This window comes from Myotis daubentonii, chromosome 2, assembly GCF_963259705.1.
Source record: "Myotis daubentonii chromosome 2, mMyoDau2.1, whole genome shotgun sequence".
Classification (NCBI taxonomy): domain Eukaryota; kingdom Metazoa; phylum Chordata; class Mammalia; order Chiroptera; family Vespertilionidae; genus Myotis; species Myotis daubentonii.
The window spans coordinates 210,685,903-210,706,322 of record NC_081841.1 but is presented as its reverse complement, the minus strand read 5'-3'; positions in this window follow the sequence as shown (position 1 = coordinate 210,706,322).

The window sequence follows — 20,420 nt, the reverse complement described above, 5'->3', positions numbered from 1 at the left end:
GATGGAACAACCAAACAACCAGTCGCTTTGATGTGCACTAAACACCAAGGGGCAGACGCTCAATGCAGGAGCTGCCCCCTGATGGTCAGTGTATTCCCACAGGGGGAGCACCGCTCAGCTAGAAGCTGGGCTCATGGCTGGCAAGCACAGTGGCTGTGGTGGGAGCCTCTCCCGCCTCCGCAGCAGCACTATGGAGCAGCGAGCAGGCAGGCGGTAAAACACGAGGGGTCCCAGACTGTGAGAGGGTGCAGGCCTGGCTGAGGGCTCCTCCCTCCAGTGCACAAATTTCATGCACCAGGCCTCTAGTACTATATAATATATACAATCTGTATATCAATATTTTATAAGGAGAGTTATATGGCCAAGACAAAATTTTGCTATAACGTTGAAAATCACAGTATGTTTGAATAATTTGTTTTAACAATTTGTTTAAAATGTTGAACTGAACAGCAATTCACACATTAGTGCCATTTCTATCTTTCCAAAATAAACATTTAACATTCAGTATTCATACGTATCCCCAAGTAAGTGAACTTTATTCCTTACCTGCCAGCAAAGTATTTTTTGAAAAATAAACTTGAAGCAATTCTGTTTAAAGATGTTTCAAAAACTGCAGACAACTTATCTCATGTATAAAAAAGTCCCACAATTTAAAAAGGTGATTTAGTATGTGAATGTTAACTTCTATTTTATTTTCATGACTATTAAAAATGTTAAACTTTTTTAAACCTAAAAAGCAATTCATAAACAATGGTTAATAATGTTGCTCTATCTTGGGCATACCCGAGGGTCTATTTTAATTTTTAACTGAGCTGTATAAGCAAAGGAAAAAGTTTCTCTGAGAAATAATTAAGCTTTTGAAACTGAAATGTTATTATATTAGGTCAGAGAGATACACAGCTAAATTTATCATTTTCATATGTCTCTTTCCACTGTTAAATTGCCTTGTTATTTGCCTTTTTTTAACCATAAAATAAAATTCAGTGAATAGAATTTCAATGCAACTCAACACATAAAAGTTGTTTTTTCTGCAGTGATTCAGAATCAAAGCCATCTTGCCCCATCCCAGGGTCAGGGAAAATGATTTCATTTGGGGCAGAAGAATGCTGATGGTAACAGCCAGTCTGCAGGGAAACAAATGAACGACTGTGAGCTGGGAGTCACCGGTGTTCAAAACCTGATGGTCCCAATGTCGGAAGCACCAGACTGCATGCTTTTAGAATGTTAAGGTAATTAAGATGGTGCACAAGGCGTTGTCCAGTGAATTTTAAGTCCAGTTGACCCCAATGGTCTATTAAAGAATGTAAAGATGTCTTAATCTCAGTGGCATTTTCTTTGCTGCACTGAAAATGTCCATCGCGACCCCATGCCCCTCCCTCTAAGCAGAGATGGACACAACTGTGCACCAGCACCTTGGTTTCTGGGGGGTCAGGGTTGCGGGGGGGCAGGGGGGGGCGAGTATCAGCCTACTGAGTGTCTGCACGGTGCTAGATACTTTCATAGACATTTCACCTCACTTCAACCCTTTTTGTTGTAGATGAGAACATGGAGACCCAGAGAGTCTGAGCAAGCTTGCCTGAGCCACATTCTCTTCAAAGCTAGGAGTTTACCATCCTCTGTTGTTCCAGAAGGCTGTTTGTAAAAGACCTCGCTAGCACAAGATGCATTCCAAGATATGGTCACAGAATGGCTGTAGATGAAAGCATCCATTATGGCCTCATCCTCTCTTAACTAAGTGCTTGAATAAATAACTCACATGAAAATGAACAATAATATCTTAATAACTATCACATTAATAGTATATTAATTGTCTTAGAAGAAGCTCTCTTTTCTTCTGCTATATCCCCAATGGCATATGGTCCCAGGCATTTATTCAAAATGCACACCATGCCCCATAAAAACATGGGCTGGAATTGTCATGCTAGCCCTCTCGCATCAACCTCCACCCGTCTGGACCGGCCCATCCTACAAAATGCATTGCCACCAGCTATAAATAAAGCAGTCATTAGAGCTGACAGAAGTGGTAACAGCAAGGTGTCAATCATTCCTTGACGCTTTTCAAAGCGACTGAGCACAAGCATGCAAAGGCATGTCGCTGGGTCACATTTTGTATTTCAGAAGCAAACGTTTCTTAGGGGAAAACCAAGTTGAGCTCAGTTCGTAATACCAAGCGCCGGATCACATGGCCCTTCCTACAGAATCAGGTCAGGTGGATCTGGCGGTTGGAGTTTTTGCCAAGAGCTGTATGTGCGTACGTGTGTGCGTGTGTGTGTGTGCATGTATGTGTGTGTGTGTGCATGTGCTTCTCAAGGAATGAAAGAGAACAATCTGGAGATCAGACGCAGCTGTCATGATACAGTCAGCTCTCCCTGAATCCCAAGCACCTTGGTGATAAGACGTGCGCTGACCAGCGGGGCAGCCTTCAAGCCCTTGTGGGCATTGCCCACTTGGAACGAGCTAGTTCGAAATGAGATGCGCCAGGAGTGCAAAATACGCCCTGGATCTCAAAGGGAAAAAAGAATGCAAATGTCTTTCAATTTTTAATTGGTTGCATGGGAAATGTTACTCTGTTGGATACATCATTATAAAATTAATTCCGTCTGTTTCTGTGTTGACTTTTTTAATGTGGCTACTAAGAATTTTTAAGTAAACATGTCCTGATTGCCAATGTCTCCAAAAGAACTAACAGCAGAAATCTCAAGGAAATACTCACACACCATGCTCAGAGCAGCATTATTCACAATAGCGAGAAGATGGCCATGACCCAGATGTTCGTCAACAGGTGAATGATGGATAAACAACATGCGGCATGTCTACATAATGGGAACATTCGGTCACAAGAAAAGAAGGATGAAGTACTGACACGTGTTAGAAGATGGGTCAGCCTGCAGAGTATTGTGCGAAGTTACAGTAACAGTCACAAAAGACCACTGAGTATATGACTCCACTCACAGAAAAGTCCAGAACAGAGAAACTATACCCCAGAAAGTGGATCTGTGCTGCTTAGGTCGGGGGCCACGGGGATCGGGAGTAAAGGGGTGATCGCTAAAGGCTAATTTTTGCAAGGTTTATTTGTGAGGCAATTAAGATGTTCTAAGCTAGGAGAGGTGGTGGTTGCACATATCTGTAAAAACAGTAAAATCTGTTGAGGCACTCTGCAAATGCATGAACTGTATGGTATGTAATTATATCCCCATAAGCTGTGTTTTGAAAAAGAAAAAGAGGGTGAAATACTTTTTTAAAAGTAATATAGGTGGAGAGGAGGGGGAGGAGGATTTAGACAAAGCTGTGAGGGGGCAGATTTGCTCTCTCCCCTTCAGGGGCTCTCCACATCCTCTCAGATCCAGCCCAGGTTTTCAAAGGTATTCAGTGCCCCCCAAGGCCCAGAAGCAGAATCCTTACCAGGTGAAACCCAGCCCACAGGTCTGCCAACTGCTCCCTAAATGTGCATGCCCACCACTCCACTAAAACTTGTGCCCCTCCTCTACAAAAATGGTTTAAAAAAAGCCTACACTTCAGGGAGGGAGAAAAGGCTGCTCAGACAATGCATTAACCAGTGACTTGTTAGCGAAGCTATATCATTAACGTTGTTGCTAAGAACCACAGTCGGTGCTAGACAAGGATAATGTAACTTCTCAGTGCAGCAAAGCAAATGGATGCATTTATAAAAATGGGAATTGTGGAAGAGCTTTCCCTAACCGAATTGCAGAAAATGTGCTGTATTTGAAACAAAGGAAAAGGTTTCCCTTACCCTCAGCATTTTAAAAGCCAGAAATATGACTAATGCCATTCCAGGGAAGAACTGAGAGACTTCCCATGATTGCTTTCAACCGTCCTCTCCAAGTCCACGTCATTCACACTGAACACATGGAGCTGCTGACCTGCCACAGCTAACGGACACGTTTGGCCTGTGACTCATGTCACGGGCAGAATGATGGGAAGCTGACTGCCCAACCTGCAGCAGGGGATCCAAGCCCTCAGCATGGACAGAAACGGTGTTGTGTGACTCATATATAACCTTGACTTGTGGGGAGAGAGGTAATCAGATATTTTGTAGAATGTCCCTTAATTTGAGTTTGCTGATGTTTTCTTGTAATGAATTGGGGGGTGGGGGAGGGGAGGGGATTATACCACAGAGATGAATTCCCCTTCTCACTGCATCATAGCAGAGGGTACATGACATGTACATGACTTACTGCTGGTGATGCCAACCTTATCACCTGGTTAGTTTCTATACACCAGGGCTCTTCACTGTAGGGTTACCAGTTTTCCTTTCCCATATGCTAGTCCCATTACAAGCAGTCACTAAACCGAGCCAACCCCACAGGCAGGGTAGGGCGCGCCTCCTCCTCAGCAGTAATGAGGAATTTATAGACACGTGTTTAGTTCACTACCGCAATGAATAAACATTTGGGGAGAATATTTGAGCAAATATCCTGTTGCTCCTTCGTATTTCAGCTACTAAATTTAGCATGCATCCATGAATCTCCCCTGCAGCAGTTATAACTGTGGTGTTTTAGTGGTCTTTTTCCATTGTCCCCATTCTTTCCATATTTACTATTTGGAATTCTTCTGTAAGAAAAATGTATCACTTCTCTACCACTTATTTATTCATTCGATCATTTATTTATTTATTTTCATATTTTTATTAATTTCATAGAGGAAGAGAGAGAAACATCAATAAAGAGAGAGAATCATTGATTGGCTGCCTTCTGCACGTCCCACACTGAGGATCGAGCACACAATCCAGGCATATGCCTTTGACTGGAATCAAACTCAGGACCCTTCAGTTCACAGACTGATGCTCTATCTATTGAGCCAAACCAGCTAGGGCTCAATCATTTATTTATATCACTATGAACTCATGGAAATTTTTTTTATCTTAGGGGTTGTGATGCAGTAGTCTTTATCATTTATTTAATTGCTTGAATTGTTCTAGCTTTGACCTCTTACAAGTAGGCTCCTGTGTCCCTTTGACATGTCCCATTCCTTTTTTCCCTTACTTTTTGGGACCACAAAATGCTCCAAGCTCATCATGAATTGTCCTAGCCCTGCCCTTATAATCATCCATGTCCTTAGCTCAGAGGGATAATTTTTCAAGTCAGTTTCCATTTGTTATTATGTGTAAATCCTAGATTGCTTCTATGCTATAATTAATGCTATAATTAACTATAGATTTTCTATCATTAGCCATATATAGTATAGTACTCAGGCTCATAGACCATGTTAAAATGGACCATGCGTCCATCGGCAATGCTTCACTCTTCTTTCTCTTCCAGCACTACCTACATCATCTATCTGGGCTCAAAGACCATAAAATTTCATGATGCTACGATGAAAACACAAAAGAAAAATGATGGTCCTGTGAGGAACTTTGCCTTGGATCAAAGAGTTATTCCATTTTGCCAAAAATGTATTTAACATGTAGTTGATCTCTATTTCATCTTGTCTCCCTCTCCCATAGTTCAGCCCTATTCCTTTCATTTTATTGTCAACTTTGAAATGTAATGTTAAGTATCTTTTGCTGTATCAAATTACTATACAAATAAGGTAATAAAATTATAGAAAAATGAATTCTATTTACTTATAAAGTTTTTATCTTCTTGACATTAACCTAATATGACCTGCTGCTTAAAACCATTATCATCAAACCATTTAAACACTAGAGAAGTGCTCCTTTTTTTCATTGATTTCAGAGAAGAAGGGAGAGGGAGAGAGAGACAAAAATATCAATGATGAGAATCATTTATGAGCTGCCTCCTGCATGCCCCCCCACCTGGGATCAAGCCTGCAATCCAGGCATGTGCCCAACCAGGAATTGAACCCTGACCTCCAGGTTCATAGATCAACTCTCAACCACTGAGCCATACCAGCCGGGCAAGGAGTGGTTCCCCACCCCCAGGGGACCTCTGAGAATATCTAGAGGTGGTTTTCATGGTGACAACTGGGAGGAATGCTACTGGCATCTAATGGGCAGAGTCCTAGATGCTAAACACCTTACAATGCACCAGCAGCCTCCCTCACATGAAATATTTGGTACCAAATTCAACAGTGCCATGATTGAGAAATCTTGCACTAAAGTGCCTTTCAACTTTCAAATTGGTTCAATAACCGATACTTTCCTCCAAAATTATTAAAGAAAATATTAGCAAATACCAAGGACTATCTCCACAAAAAAGTTGAGCACAAGAAAGGATTTTCTAGAAGAATCAGATGATAGAATATGAAGGATCCATTGTAGCTACAAAACACCAAGAAAGCAAAGGCAGAGTTGAAGGCACATGCATGCAATTTAACTCATCCCATTTTCCATGCCATTTATTTAATACACCAAGGCTCAAATGCATCAGACAAATAAACTGTTAAATGACTGGATCATCACTGCATTTGCACTTCAAACAAAAACACAAGAGGTCTTCTTGCTATGATTTCATAGGTGTGATGCAGGTATGAGAATCTGGGCCAGGAGATAGAAGCTAGGAGTCTAGTCATGCCTCCATCTCTTGCTGACTGTGGGACTGTAGGAAATTCATGTAGCTTTCCTGAGCTCCAGTTTCTTCATTTGTAAACTTTCCTATTGAAGTTGATAATAAAACATGAGTGCTAATGCCTGCCTTACCTACATCACAGGATCATTGTGAGAATAAAACTTTTTTAAATGCACTTTCTCTTTACTTATTCGGGTACTGATAGCTTCTCATAATATCCTTCTCACACCGTGGGGGGAGAAAGCAGTGCTTCCGGAAGACAAATGAAAGGGGGATTCCTAGAGAGAGGAGTTGAGACATTATTGAGTGCTTACAGCTGACTAATTGCTTTTCCTCTTCAAGGGTCCCAGTGGAGTGTGAAAATACATTGAAAAAACTATTACAAACAAGCTACCACCTGGGAGAAAATATTTGCACAACATATCTGGGAAAGGACTTATATCTCAAATATACAAAGGCCCCCTAAAATTCAACAATAAGAAAATAAACAAGCCAATTTTAAAATGTGAAAAAGATTTGAACAGACACCTCCTCAAAAAAGAATACAAATGCCAAATATAAGTGTGAAAAAGATGGTCAACATAACTTGTCTTCAGAGAATTGCAAATTAAAACAGCAATGAGTTACCACTACCTACCTATTAGAATGGGCATAGGTTTCAATAAACTGACACCACCAATTGCTGGCGAGAATGTGCAGCAACAAGCACTCTCACTTACTGCCGGTGAAATGCAAAAGGGTACAGCCACTTTGGAAGGCAGCTTTGGCAGTTTCCTACAAAGCCAAACTTAGTCTTACCATATCATTCAGGAATCACAGTCCTGGGTATTTACCCAAGTGGTTTGAAAACTTAAGTCCTCACAAAAGTCTGCATGTAAATGTTAATACAGTTTTATTCATCATTTCCCAAACCTGGAAGCAATGGAGATATCCTTCAATATGGATAAGCAAGCATCTATACAAGGAGTTTCAATACAAAAAAATGTTACCCCATAATAAAAACAAATGAGCGATCAAGACCATCAAAGATATGTATGAACATTAAATGTGTATTGCTAAGTGGAAAAGGCCAGTCTAAAAAGGCTACGTACTATATAATTTCAATTATATGACAATGTATATTTTAGACAGAAGTCCTTTTTTCGGATATGGAAAAAGCAAAATTATAGCAACAGTGAAAATATCAATAGTTACCAGGGGAGTTAAAGAGGTGAATCACTGGGAATTTTTTAGCTCAATGAAACTATTCTGCATGATGACCTAATGGTAGATACATGATATTTTGATTTGTCATAACTCATAATACTTTACAGAACAAAGAGCAAACCTTAATGTGTGCAAACATTTCAAATAATTTAGGGGTTTGCGGATCCCTTAGTAGAGTTCAAACTGTGATAAAAGAATCTAAGTGCAATATAAATAAATGGAACAACCTTATTGAAGAGGATGGGGGTGGGGTGGGAAATGGTGCTGACCTAAGTATTTTGGGAAATGAATGGAGTTTATAAGAATAAAGGCAAAAAGAATAGCACAAAAACACTGTATTCTATTCTATTCTGTTGTGTTGTTTCCTACAGGGGTACAGGTTAACAATTTTAATTACACTATGCAAGTATATTGGAATTGAACCATTAAGTAAATAAATCATGGATGGTGGAAACCAGGTTTCTCACTATTGGAGTGGGAATTCATAGATAAGCATGGGGAAGAATCTAGAATAATTCATATAGTAGTGGATTGGAGTTGGATGCATCAGTATGAACTTATATTTAACTCAATACAGATATGGATGATTATATGTAGATATGTGATCATACATGATTTTGTATACACACATAGTAGATTCCCTTGCACTGTCAGCTGAGAGTACCTAGAAGCAATGATAACCGAGTAGTCATAAGTATACCCAGAACTCAGATCTTGATCTCTAATGACATTCTCCAATAGAAGGAATTGGGACTTCTTGGAGAAGTGGTTGATTTTAGGGCTGGGGCGGGATCCATGATCACCTTATCGTAGAAGAGATTAAGGAAATGCTCAAATAAAAACTGATATGGGTATGCCAAAAAGACATAAGAATTCCCAATGATCACAACTAGGTTAACTTGAGCAATAAAATAATATTTAATTATAACTCAAAATATAAAATAATGAGTCCATGCCAATATAAATAAATGACAGAACAAATAATTAAATGGGAAATGAGACAATTCCCTGTGCAGAAAATTTCCAAATAATTTATGGAGTTATTCTACCCTGAAGGAGGTGGAGCATAACTCCTTACTCCTTAAGCCTGGGCTGTGCAAAGGAACTGTCTTCCAAAGAGTGCACTCTGGAAAGGAAGAAAAAAGACTAAGTTTATCCCACAAATACTACCTTTGCCAGAAGATCAAAGTCAACATCAACAGCGAAGTCATGTTGTTAGTATGCACTGTGCCCTTGATGTGACACAATGACATAGTCATTTTACCTCTGAGCTTCTCCTCCCCAAAGCCTATAACTCCAGCCCGATCAAAAATAAAACAGAAAAGTTCCGGGATAGGGACACCCAACAGCATACCTAATCAGTCCTCCTCACAACCAGCAAGGCCATCCATAGCAAAGAAAGCCTGAGAAATTGTCACAGCCAAGAGGATCCTGAGAAGACATGACCATTGAATGGAATATAGCACCTGGATCAGAGCCTGAAACAGAAAAATGACATTCAGTGAAAACTAGGTAAATTTAAAATATATATATATATATGAACTTTAATAATAATGTATCAATATTGCTTCATTAACTGTTACATAGGCACCCTAATAATTAATGTAACAATGTATGATGCTATTGATAGGGAACCTAGGGAGGAGTATATGTGAACTTTGTACTCTAAATTCACAATATTCCTGTAACTATAAAATATAAAACTGTTCTAAAAGTAATCGATGTGAAACATTATCAGAGAGAGCAAAATTGGATCACACTGTAATTGCACTTTCTCACAAGCATTTGGTTTTACCCGCAGACGATGAGACCAGAAGACTAATTTTTTAATTTGCTCAGTAGTCTACCCTGGGGCAGCTGGAACGCTATCATTCAGTTATCAGCCATTTATAAAAGCTAACAGAAAGATGTCAGTGCTTAAGCACATATCAGAATGAGCCTCACAGACAGCAAAAGTGGAATAAGCTGGAAAACCTGTCCTTTCACACAGAAAGCAAGCCTGATTTTGTGTCCTACTTTCCTAATGAAGGGCAAAGGGCGAAAGCCCTTCACTCAGATCACTGAGTAAGGGTCACCAGGACCTTCCAGTATGAATGAGGATCATCCCATGACCTTTCTTTCCTTCTGAACACTGGCGCCTGGGGAAGTCTATATGCGTCTGAACATCTCCAACCCAATCCCAGTATCCGGTAATACCCCAGATGTTTCAAAATACATATTCAAGTATTTCCTTAAAACAGCAGATAAAAAGAATAAAATGGTGTAAATTATTAACCTTGTCAGGGTGCGACTGGCGAGGGCCACTCGCTGGAAAACATGGTGAATCAGCTACCATCCTTTCCCCTCTCTCTGCCCCAATCTACTCATATCAGCATCAAATTTATGGCACAAAAAAGGAGAAGGAGGAGGTCAAGGAGGAGGAGGAGCTAGTTGCTCACTTAGACCAAAGATCAATTGGTTTTGTGTCCAGTACCTGCAAGATAATACATTTCCTCCCCCCAAGTTCCATGCCAGAACATAGCATCCTGCCCCACAGAAATCCAACACACACACACACACACACACACACACACACACACACACACACACACCACCTTTGGCTAAGTACAAGTTCTTCCCTCCTAGGAAATCACCAGAGACACTGTTTTCATCCAAATTTTGAATGCCTAAGTCCATGGTCGGCAAACTGCAGCTCACGAGCCACATGTGGCTCTTTGGCCCCTTGAGTGTGGCTCTTCCTAAGCCTTAGGAGTACCCTAATTAAGTTAATAACAATGTACCTACCTATATAGTTTAAGTTTAAAAAATTTGGCTCTCAAAAGAAATTTCAATCGTTGTACTGTTGATATTTGGCTCTGTTGACTAATGAGTTTGCCGACCACTGGGGTCAGTGCACTTGAAATTGAACTCCTTCCATAAAAGAGGGGAGGGCCATGAAGGCATTCATTACATAACAAATCTTGAAAACACCTAGAATGTTGAACTAAAAAACTCATTTATTCTACCTTTTCGCCACCCCACAGAGAGCCACGCTGGTACGAATGATGTGTCGTATGTGTAGAGAAAGATCCCAATTAACACCAACGCCTAAAGCTCAGGCCGGGGTGCTAATCACAGGTCTCTCTGTGGCCCAAATTCAATTTCATTTCATTGGAGCGTTTCGTTGGAGCGTCCCTCTTCCCCTCGCTTCCCAACACTATCAGAACGACTTTCAGACTTCCAGGCTGCACTTTAAGCTCCTCCGGATGGCATCGCAGGAGGGAAGGGGACCACAGGAAAGGAACCTCGACAGCAGTGGGGAGCGCCCTGAGGCAGTGTGCGAGCTCGGTGGTTTGATCTTGACATCAGGATATTAAAACAGAAGATGGAAAACCCACACTGAATCATTCAGCTCTCTCCCTCGAGAGCAGTAGATTATGCTGGACAGTATATTATTTAGCACTTTGTCTGGTTTTATTCTAAATAACCCTACCCCGGAGGCCAATTAATTCCAACCTGGCAAGGTTGTTATTACAAATGGAGGGCTGGATACTGGTTGGTCATTTCTTCCACAAAAATGCACATTCTCCTGCTGAGATCCTTAAAAACCAACTTACCAAACAGCATGAAAGCAGTGCGGTGTTGTAAAGCAAGGTGTTGTAAAACGAGCGCGGAGCACTAAGCAAAGTCCCCCACAGTGGCCCTAGCTGTCAGCGCTGACTCGCCTGGACAAGTCCTTGCTGAGCCGCTCTCCTCTCTGCCTCTCCCTGGAGACAGAGGCCATCCCAGCTCAGCTTCCGGCAGCAGCCTAGTCCCTCCATCCCTGAACTTACATCCCACAGGCCAGAGACCTCCAGGTGCAGTTAATGTTCCCAGGCAACGCTCCCAAGCAGCTGACACCACATCCAGGCTGCCTCCCGCTCAGGAGCCCGACTACTCCCCATCCACACGTGTGCTCTCAGGCTGGCCCTGTGAGCAAGGCAGCGTGCCCTGACTGAGCGCAAATCCACGCCCCTTGTCAGCAAAGCACCTCGACCCTCGGACTGTGTCCATGGGGGAGTGGGAGCCTGGGAGACCCGGACTGTGTCCATGGGGGAGTGGGAGACTGGGAGGCCTGGACTGTGTCCATGGGGGAGTGGGAGACTGGGAGACCCGGACTGTGTCCATGGGGGAGTGGGAGCCTGGGAGACCCGGACTGTGTCCATGGGGGAGTGGGAGCCTGGGAGGCCTGGACTGTGTCCATGGGGGAGTGGGAGACTGGGAGACCCGGCCTTCTCTCCTCTCTGGCTTTGTAAGTGTCAGCCTTCCCCAGTATGGGAGATTCCCTAGCCCATGCCATGCCCTAACCTTGTGCATGACAGAGAGGGACTCAAATGAGACCCTCTTTGAACCACAAAGACTGAAGACTTCAGAGCCAAACACTGGGCCAAATATGTGTCCTGATGCTCATTAGCTTTATGAGCCTCAGTTTCCTCATCATCAACTAGAAAAAGTCTGTCTTATATTGTCAGAATTACTGATATGTATCCTAAGTATATGGCTATGGTCAAACCATTAAAGAAACTCAATAAATGGTCCCTGATATTGCTGCTGTAATTATTTTCAGCAGTAGAGACAAACAGGTATCCCCCCTCGAGGTTTGTAAATATCATTTTTTAAGTGTGTAACCTAAAATGTACAGAGTTGGGCTTATGACACAGAAATGAAGTGTTTTAACCCATGGAATAGATGATAAAGCACTGCTTACCAGTGATGTAAGTGAGGGACAAAATAGGTGCTCTCATCTTGCTCTTGGTTCATTCGTGCACCAACGTCTCTGCTGACAAGGTCACAAACGCAAATGTGCATGAGCTTCTCCAAGACAGAAGCTCCAAAATCACTCCCAACTTCCCTCCAACCCGGGGGCCTTGAGGGGTTTGATTGCCTGCAGGCACTTAACATGGCTCAGCAGGTGACACAGAATGCATCAAGTCACCCTTAAATGCTAAGTGTTTATTGCTATGGGAACAGAAAACATTACGGATGTGGCAGTATGTGAGACGAGAAGGTGTGAAGTGAGTGTGAACACACAAGAGTGTGAACATTCAAGAACTTGAAGGGTGTGTGATATCTTGCTGACAAAACAAGGGGCCAAACAACCTGGCTTCTTTCTAATCACCATTAAGGCGCTACATCAGCGGTTCTCAACCTGTGGGTCAAGACCCCTTTAGCGGTCGAACGACCCTTTCACAGGGGTCGCCTAAGACCATCCTGCATATCAGATATTTACATTACAATTCATAACAGTAGCAACACTACAGTTATGAAGTAGCAACGAAAATAATTTTATTTTTTTAAATATGGGTCACAACATGAGGAACTATATTTAAAGAGCCAGAAGGTTGAGAACCACTGCACGTGGAGCTCAGAAATATACTGGCTCCATTCCTCAACCTCTTAGCACCACCCTCAGGTTTCTACTCCTAAAGCCACGGTGCAAGAGAGACAATGGAGGATCATGAGTTTACACAGTTTAAAATAATCTGGCATTGGGCAGTAAAGGTCTGAATTTCTCTATCCATGTTTGTAGCATCTTAAGTCAAATGAAAACAAAATCCACTTTCTCCTGTGTAACCCAAAACTGGAAGCCAATGGGTAGCCAGGTCTTTGAGCAGTAGCTCAGCTATGTCTCTGGGAGTGCACCACTTCCTAAAAATAAACCCTTTCTTTGCTGGGGAAAAAAAATCCAACAACACCACAGCGCAATAAGATGCTTCTTACTGGAAACATACAGAAAGCTAAAATGGAAGGCAATGAATTAAGGGCCAGGTACATTTTAACTAACCAGGTTTGCACAAAAGGGAAGCTGATTTGGCAATATTACTTTAGGCAGCAGAGTATTTAAAGCATTTTAAGTAAACAGAGCATTGTATTATGTTATATCGGTGAGCTAATAAAAATAATGACATTTATAAACTTTAATATACCAACTAAAAGAGCCTCAAATGTACAGAAAACATATAGACATATGGCAGAAACTGCTGTTTCTAACCCACTGCTATCAACATATACAGACCACAAGTTCAAAGATAAAACAGGGGCCAAAAAAGAATAAGTAATATAACTTATGAGGTAGAACTCATCGACTATGCCAACTTCTTTATCTTAGAAGTACAGCTCTCCTTCTCTTTCATAAAATAAAATTATCAGTCTATTTCAAGGCATTATTATCACAAAGAGCTGATAAGAATATTTACGCGGATGAACCACTGGGATGTTAAATGATGCCGATGTGCATGATGACTTCACCGCTGCGTGTGTGCTTCGCTAGGCGCCGTAATTCAGATATTTGTGTTTTAACTTTTACAGCCTTCTGGGCTGCAGTAATAATTTTATAGTTTGCTGTGGAACTGCACCAAATCTATAAAATCAGCAAAAGTCCTCGAATTCCACATATGTGGACTGTCACCAGCCCCGTTAATTGCTCTCCATGTTTGGCAGCAAATTCTTCATAAAGGACAAACAAATACGCCAGGTGCTGCAGCCAAATGAATGCAAGGTGCCTGCGAGGCGTCGCTGAGCTGACACTCAGCACCTCCCAGAAGCCGGCATCTCTGTGTTTTGCAGGCAGCTCTGCCTTTCAGTTTCCCAATCAGCGCGTTAGATTCTCAAACAGACAACAAGGGGGTGGGGACATGGGGGGGGGCGGTAATGGGGGGATGAGGACACATATGTAATACCTTAATCAATAAAGAAATTTTTTTAAAAAAGTATTGTCTGTAGACCTTGGGAATCTGCATACCACAAGGACTTCCCTGGGAGCGCAGGACTCTTTTCCATGCTTGCCAGGAATGACGGAGTCGCATGGCTCCGCTGAGCCAGGGGCGTGCAAATTCAGGTGAACACCAGGAATGTCAGGCCCTGAGCGTGCAGAATTAGAGACCATAAAACTCACGCAGCTGCTAACTTTTCCCAGAAAGGAAACTGCTCAAGAGATTAGTAGCTATTTTTTTTTTCCTTTTTGTTCTCTCTCTTCTTTTCTTGCTGACATTTGAAACATATGTCCCCAGCCCCCAGTGGTGAGCAGACTTCTCTAGCAGCAGAGTACTGCTATCTGGGACACAAATGGGTTGATTTCAGAAAACCAGTATTGTTTTTTATCTGCCCCATAGAATCAATTTTAAATAATTAATTTTAATGATTAAAAGCAAGAAGAACTAGAATCAAATTTATCCTCTCCACTTGCAAGCTAATCCCTCAGAAAATGGTTCAAAAATGGATAAAATATAATTGTCTCTATAAAACCAATCACAAAAGGTTAGAGACAGGCACCGAACATCCTAGATTCCTTTAACTCATTATGAAATGATTCTCCCAATAAGATGTCTACATACAGACTTTCATAATCTTGAAACTTTCAGGTTTATCTAGTTCCCTTGATTATGTCATAAAAAAAATTTCTTGAATAGTGAATTTCTTAAGTTTCAAGGTTTTTGAATTGACTATATAGATGAGTACAAAATAATGGAAACTTGTTATAAATCCATTCCTATACCTTGGTAGGTTCCAGTTCACACTGGTAACATAGGAAAATCCTGGGCTCACTGCCTCCCACAGACACACCGAGTCTGCAGCTACATATGGAACCACTTCCCCTGGAATAAACCTACAAACTGTCTGAGCTACATCTGGCCTATGAGGGAGAGCCCACATGGAAGCGGATGGGAGAGGCCGAGACACAATCTCACCAGAAAGCCCACCCCATGCAGTGAGCCACAAGTCGGGAGAGAACTCAAAACCTGGACCTTCTCCCGAGGAGTTAAGGGTTCAATTCCACATCCGGCAGCCCAACTTTTAAAAGCTGCACCTTAAAGGTGAGCCCCAAACCATCTAGCTTTCGAAACCAGCGGTGCTCACGACCCTGAGACCCACATGGTGCCCAGACTGTGTGTGAAGAGGCTCATTTGCAGATCTTAAAGCATCAGGGCAGGGGCAGGCATCCAACGGAGACCCTCCGAGAGGCCTGCTGGTAGGGGGGGCACCATCTTCCTTTCTTTTCTCCTTTTTCCTGCAGCACCAGCTACAGGCTCCCCCTTTGCCTTGGTCCAGCTGGCAGGTGCCATCTCCTTTTTCTGTCTGTTTCCCAGCGGGCAACACCTATAGGCTCCCCCTCTGCCTATTCCAACCAGCAGACTCCGTCCTCTCTCTCCCTCTGCACAGCCCCAGCCTCCGCTCTCGCGCAAGGGGAGCTCTCATTTACCGGCTGCCCCTGCGGAGACATCCAGGGCCTCGGGTTTCGTGGTTGCAGCTCAGGGGACACTCTCTAATCACCTGGTGCTGGAGGCCAGGGGAGCTGGTGTTCTTGGGTCCCCGGGGATTAGGACAATCAGAGAGACAGTTCTTGGCAGACTACCGCGCCCAGGGCACTGCACAGAGCAGGCGAAACCGCCCAGCATCTCTGTGAAAGAGGCCAGTTCGCTGGTGCAGGAGCTTCACCCTGAGGGCAGGCTTCAGGCCTGGCACACACCTGAGGCTCAGTGCTCTCAGCAACGCAGGTGGGAGGCACCATCTTGCACTTTCCCTTTGCCTCTCCACAGCTTGCTGGTGTTTCCCAGAAAGGAGCTTATACACTCGTCTGGAGTCCTGCTTTTTTTTTAAAAAAAATATATTCTTATTGATTTCAGAAAGGGAGAGGGAGAGAGAGATAGAAACATCAATGATGAGAATCATTGATCGACTGCCTCCTGCACGCCTCATTCTGGGGATTGAGCCCACAATCTGCGCATGTGCCCTGACTGGGAATCAAACCATGACCTCCTGGTTCATAGGTCAACGCTCAACCACTGAGCCATGCTGGCTTGCTTTTTGTAACTGCCACCCAGGTGCCATCTCCAGATCGCTTGGCTATAGTGGCCAGAGGGGCTCACGCTGGTGTATATAGTTTCATGCTTTCAAAGCTGCTGCCTGAGGGTCTGGCTTCCAATCAGCATGGTCCTAGGTGCTGAGATCTTCCCCTTGAGCACCTGACAGGTCTGGCACGCCCTGAACTACTGTGAGCTTTTAAAAATATCATAGGCTGCTTGGACGACCACAGTGGTATGAGAGACAACCAAGAGCGAGGGCAGGGTTAAACAATAAGTTTCACCTCCTGGTCCAACCCTCAAGACTGGGAGAGGTGGCTATGTTATCTTACGCATAGAAACCACAAAGATTCAAACCAAATGAAGAAAACAAAATATGTTCAGAATGAAAAAAAAAATGAGATAAAACTTCAGAAAAAAAAATTAATAAAACAGAGATAAGTCATTTACCTGATAAGGAGTTCAAAGTGACGGTCATAAAGATGCTCACAGAACTTGGGAGAAGAATGGATGAATAATACAGTGAGAACTTCAATAAAGAGACAGAAAATATAAGAAAGTCCCAAATAGAAGTCACAGAGCTGGAGGAAACAAAAACTGAACTGAAAAATAAATCCATTCCTGCTCAGAATCCCCGAAAGACAAGAGGACATAACAGAAAGGCCAGTTGTGTGGAGGTCAGGAGACTCAGTCCTTCAGGCAGTCATTCATTGCTTCTGAGGTCACTAGCCTGTAGGTCAGAACCTGCCTCTTTGTCAACTGTCAAACCAGGTATTACCTCTGGTGCCTCACGGAGCTAATACTCTTTACTTTGAACTTGCTACCAACTAGTTCCTAGGACGCTGTAGTTCATCCAGTGAATAGAAAAGTAGCTAAGGACACAGGCTGAGCAGTCAACTGGAACAGAGGACCATGGTCTCTTTGCTGACAGTCTCTGCCTTTCCCCCTTCCTTCTTTCCGTGTGTCAGGATGACTGGAAGAATTAGAGGCACTCGTAGAAAAAAAATGTGTTCATGGTCTAGTTCTCCTCTCCTTCCACAAACAAAAAAAGCTGTAAGTTATCTTTTGTCACATCTAGTATTCAGAAATTTATGTTCCCGTCTCGAGGCACTGTGTAAGGAAGCATAACCCATTGAATGCCATGATAGCTCACACCTGTTGCCCTGACCTTCCAGCTCATTCTCCTCAGGTACAGACCATTAACTTGACAATGTAATTTATTCGCCTCTGTGAGTACCTCAGCCATCCCAAATCACAGACATGAGGTGTGCTGCAAAGAACACACCGGCCCTGAACTCCCAGGATATCCTAGAAACATAATGGCTAGGCGGGTCTGTTATCACTGTGGTAAATAAAGGTTTTGGCTTGCTCTGGGGAGGCAGGCATAAGGTGTGCCTGCCAGCTGGCATCATCGGCTTCATCGCAGACTCCCCCAAAGGGGGGTGTTTGATACCACCTTGCCTCGTTCTAAATCTTAGTTGTTAGGCTTCTCTAAGGAGTTCCAGGAGAGTTTTAGTCTGTGGGAAAAAGATATGAAGTGAATTCTTTTTCTGAAACCTAACTTTAAGCACAATGATACTGGTTTGTTTAGCCCAAGAGAAGAGTTCATTGAGAGTTAATCAGGTACCAGGGCAGGCGTGGTTTCAGATGACAACTGTGACATCACTGCTATTTCCACTTAGACAGCCAATTCCAACATTTCCATCCATTAGTGGGAAGCACATCTTTTATTTTACATAAAAGGCTGGGTTACTCCAAAGGGATGGTTAGACATTTCCCCACGGGCTGTGAGATTGTGCCCCAGGGACACCTAAACTCCTAGATCCATCTTCCAGCTTCATTCCCCTGCTTTTTCACAAGGTTGTCAATCCTCAAAAATTCCCACCTCCAACAAAACTGCCTGACAAAAAGTAGCACCATCACGATAATTGAAATTCATCATCACATTATTACTACTTAAATTGTTTGATAATAACAGCCTTCTTTTGACTTACAACTCTCAGAGGTATTCTTTCAGGTTAATAAATTTCCACTTTATTTCAGCTCAAACGAAAATATTTTTTAAAGCTAGGATAAAATAAATTGTATCAAGTACCAAATAATGCCATTGTTGGGGCTGACATGAAATATCAAATTTTCATTTTCTTCTACATCCTCAGACATCACCAGAACATACAAACATTGTAAAACAGCAAGCTCTTACTGAAGATAAATGAGCGAATATAGTATGGTGGGATTGCTCATGATTTTTATTTTATTCTTTATGCTTCTCTGTATATTCACAATATTCTAGAATATTAAGAAAATTTGTTATTAAAATTGTAACAACCACCCAGCCAGCATGCCTTAGTGATTGAGCATCGACCCATAAACCAGGAAACAGTTCGATTCTTGGTCAGGACACCTGCCCAGGTTGCAGGGTCCATCCCCAGTAGAGGGTGTGCAGGAGGCAGCCAATGGATGAATCTCTCTCATCATCGATGTTTATCTCTCTCTCCCTCTCCCTTCCTCTCTGAAATCAATAAAAATTTGTCAAGATTTTATACCAACCCTTTGAAAGTATATACACATAATAATGTGAAACATTTGTAAATATATGGAACATTCCTTAAAAAGCTGAAATTCCAGTTGGCACTGTGTTTCTACTTTAGATATTAAATCCATTTGCAAGGCCTACCTTCTCAGGCGAGAGGTAAGAAACTTTGATTCACTAATTACAACCAAAAAAAAAACTAACCATAAAATCACTGATGGTTTGCCGGAGATGCCCTCGGAGGCTCCTGGAAAAAGACTACCCTTGACTCGTGTCATTTTGACCACTCCACATTTTGCCCCAAGACTTTCGAATTCCCCTTAGAGAGGACATGGTATGGAACCACACTGACAAAGTCTTAACCTTCCCACCAGTGTTCCTTTTCCTTAATAAATTGAAGTGCAAGCAATTGAAAGTCTCTTATGAAAGAAACTGTTACCAAAAGAGTGGCTGCTTTTGTTCCTCAGGACATCAAATAATGAGTCTGACCAATATTTTCATTGAATTGGCAATTGGCTTGACTTGTTTTCCAAATTGACTTTTTTTGTCCTTTGGCATCACGTAGAAATCTCAACCTTAATCTAAAAGTCATTAGCAAATACATGTAAGGTTATTGATTTAGCTGAACAGGGAATTTAGAACTTGACATCCTGATGGAAAAGCTGCATACATTTTTATGAGCATGAGTAACATTCAGCAAGCATTTGGAATGTGTCAAGTGTTGTTCGAAGCACTTCATATGTATTAACCAATTTGATCCCTAGAGCAACTCCAGAGGAAGGCAAAATTATCCTCCTCCTTTTAAAGAGGAAGAAACTGAGACCCAGGGCAATTAAATAACAGAGAATAAATAAAGAAGCAAAGAATTAATCCATGGTCTAGGACCTTCACCCTTAACCTCTGAGCCAGAACTGGGTCATCAGCTGCAAATGGTGCTCTGCTTTATTAGTCTTTATAGATCAACTTGGCTAGGCTCGGACCCAGATATTAGGTCAACTACCAGTCTGATTTTCACTGCGAAGGTATTTTGAAACGACGCTATCTAATGTAGCGACCAACACCATCCGCATTGGTGTCACATAGACACTGGTGTTCATGCCCAGTATGCCACTTACTAGCTGAATATCCTTAGACATATTATTAGGTAAATCTCTTTGCTTCAGTTTCCTTAATCTAGTGCCTAATTTACTTGATTGCCAAAAGGGTTACTTTAGATAATGTTTGCAACGTGTTTAGCCACTGAAACTACCTATTAAATCTCCTGTAGATGGTACTTACTAACAGAAATTTTGTCCTCAAAAATATCAGAATGCATTTAGAACGTTTGCAGCCAAATGAGCAATTTCCCAGGAGGAAGGCGGGTTCCCTGGTTTC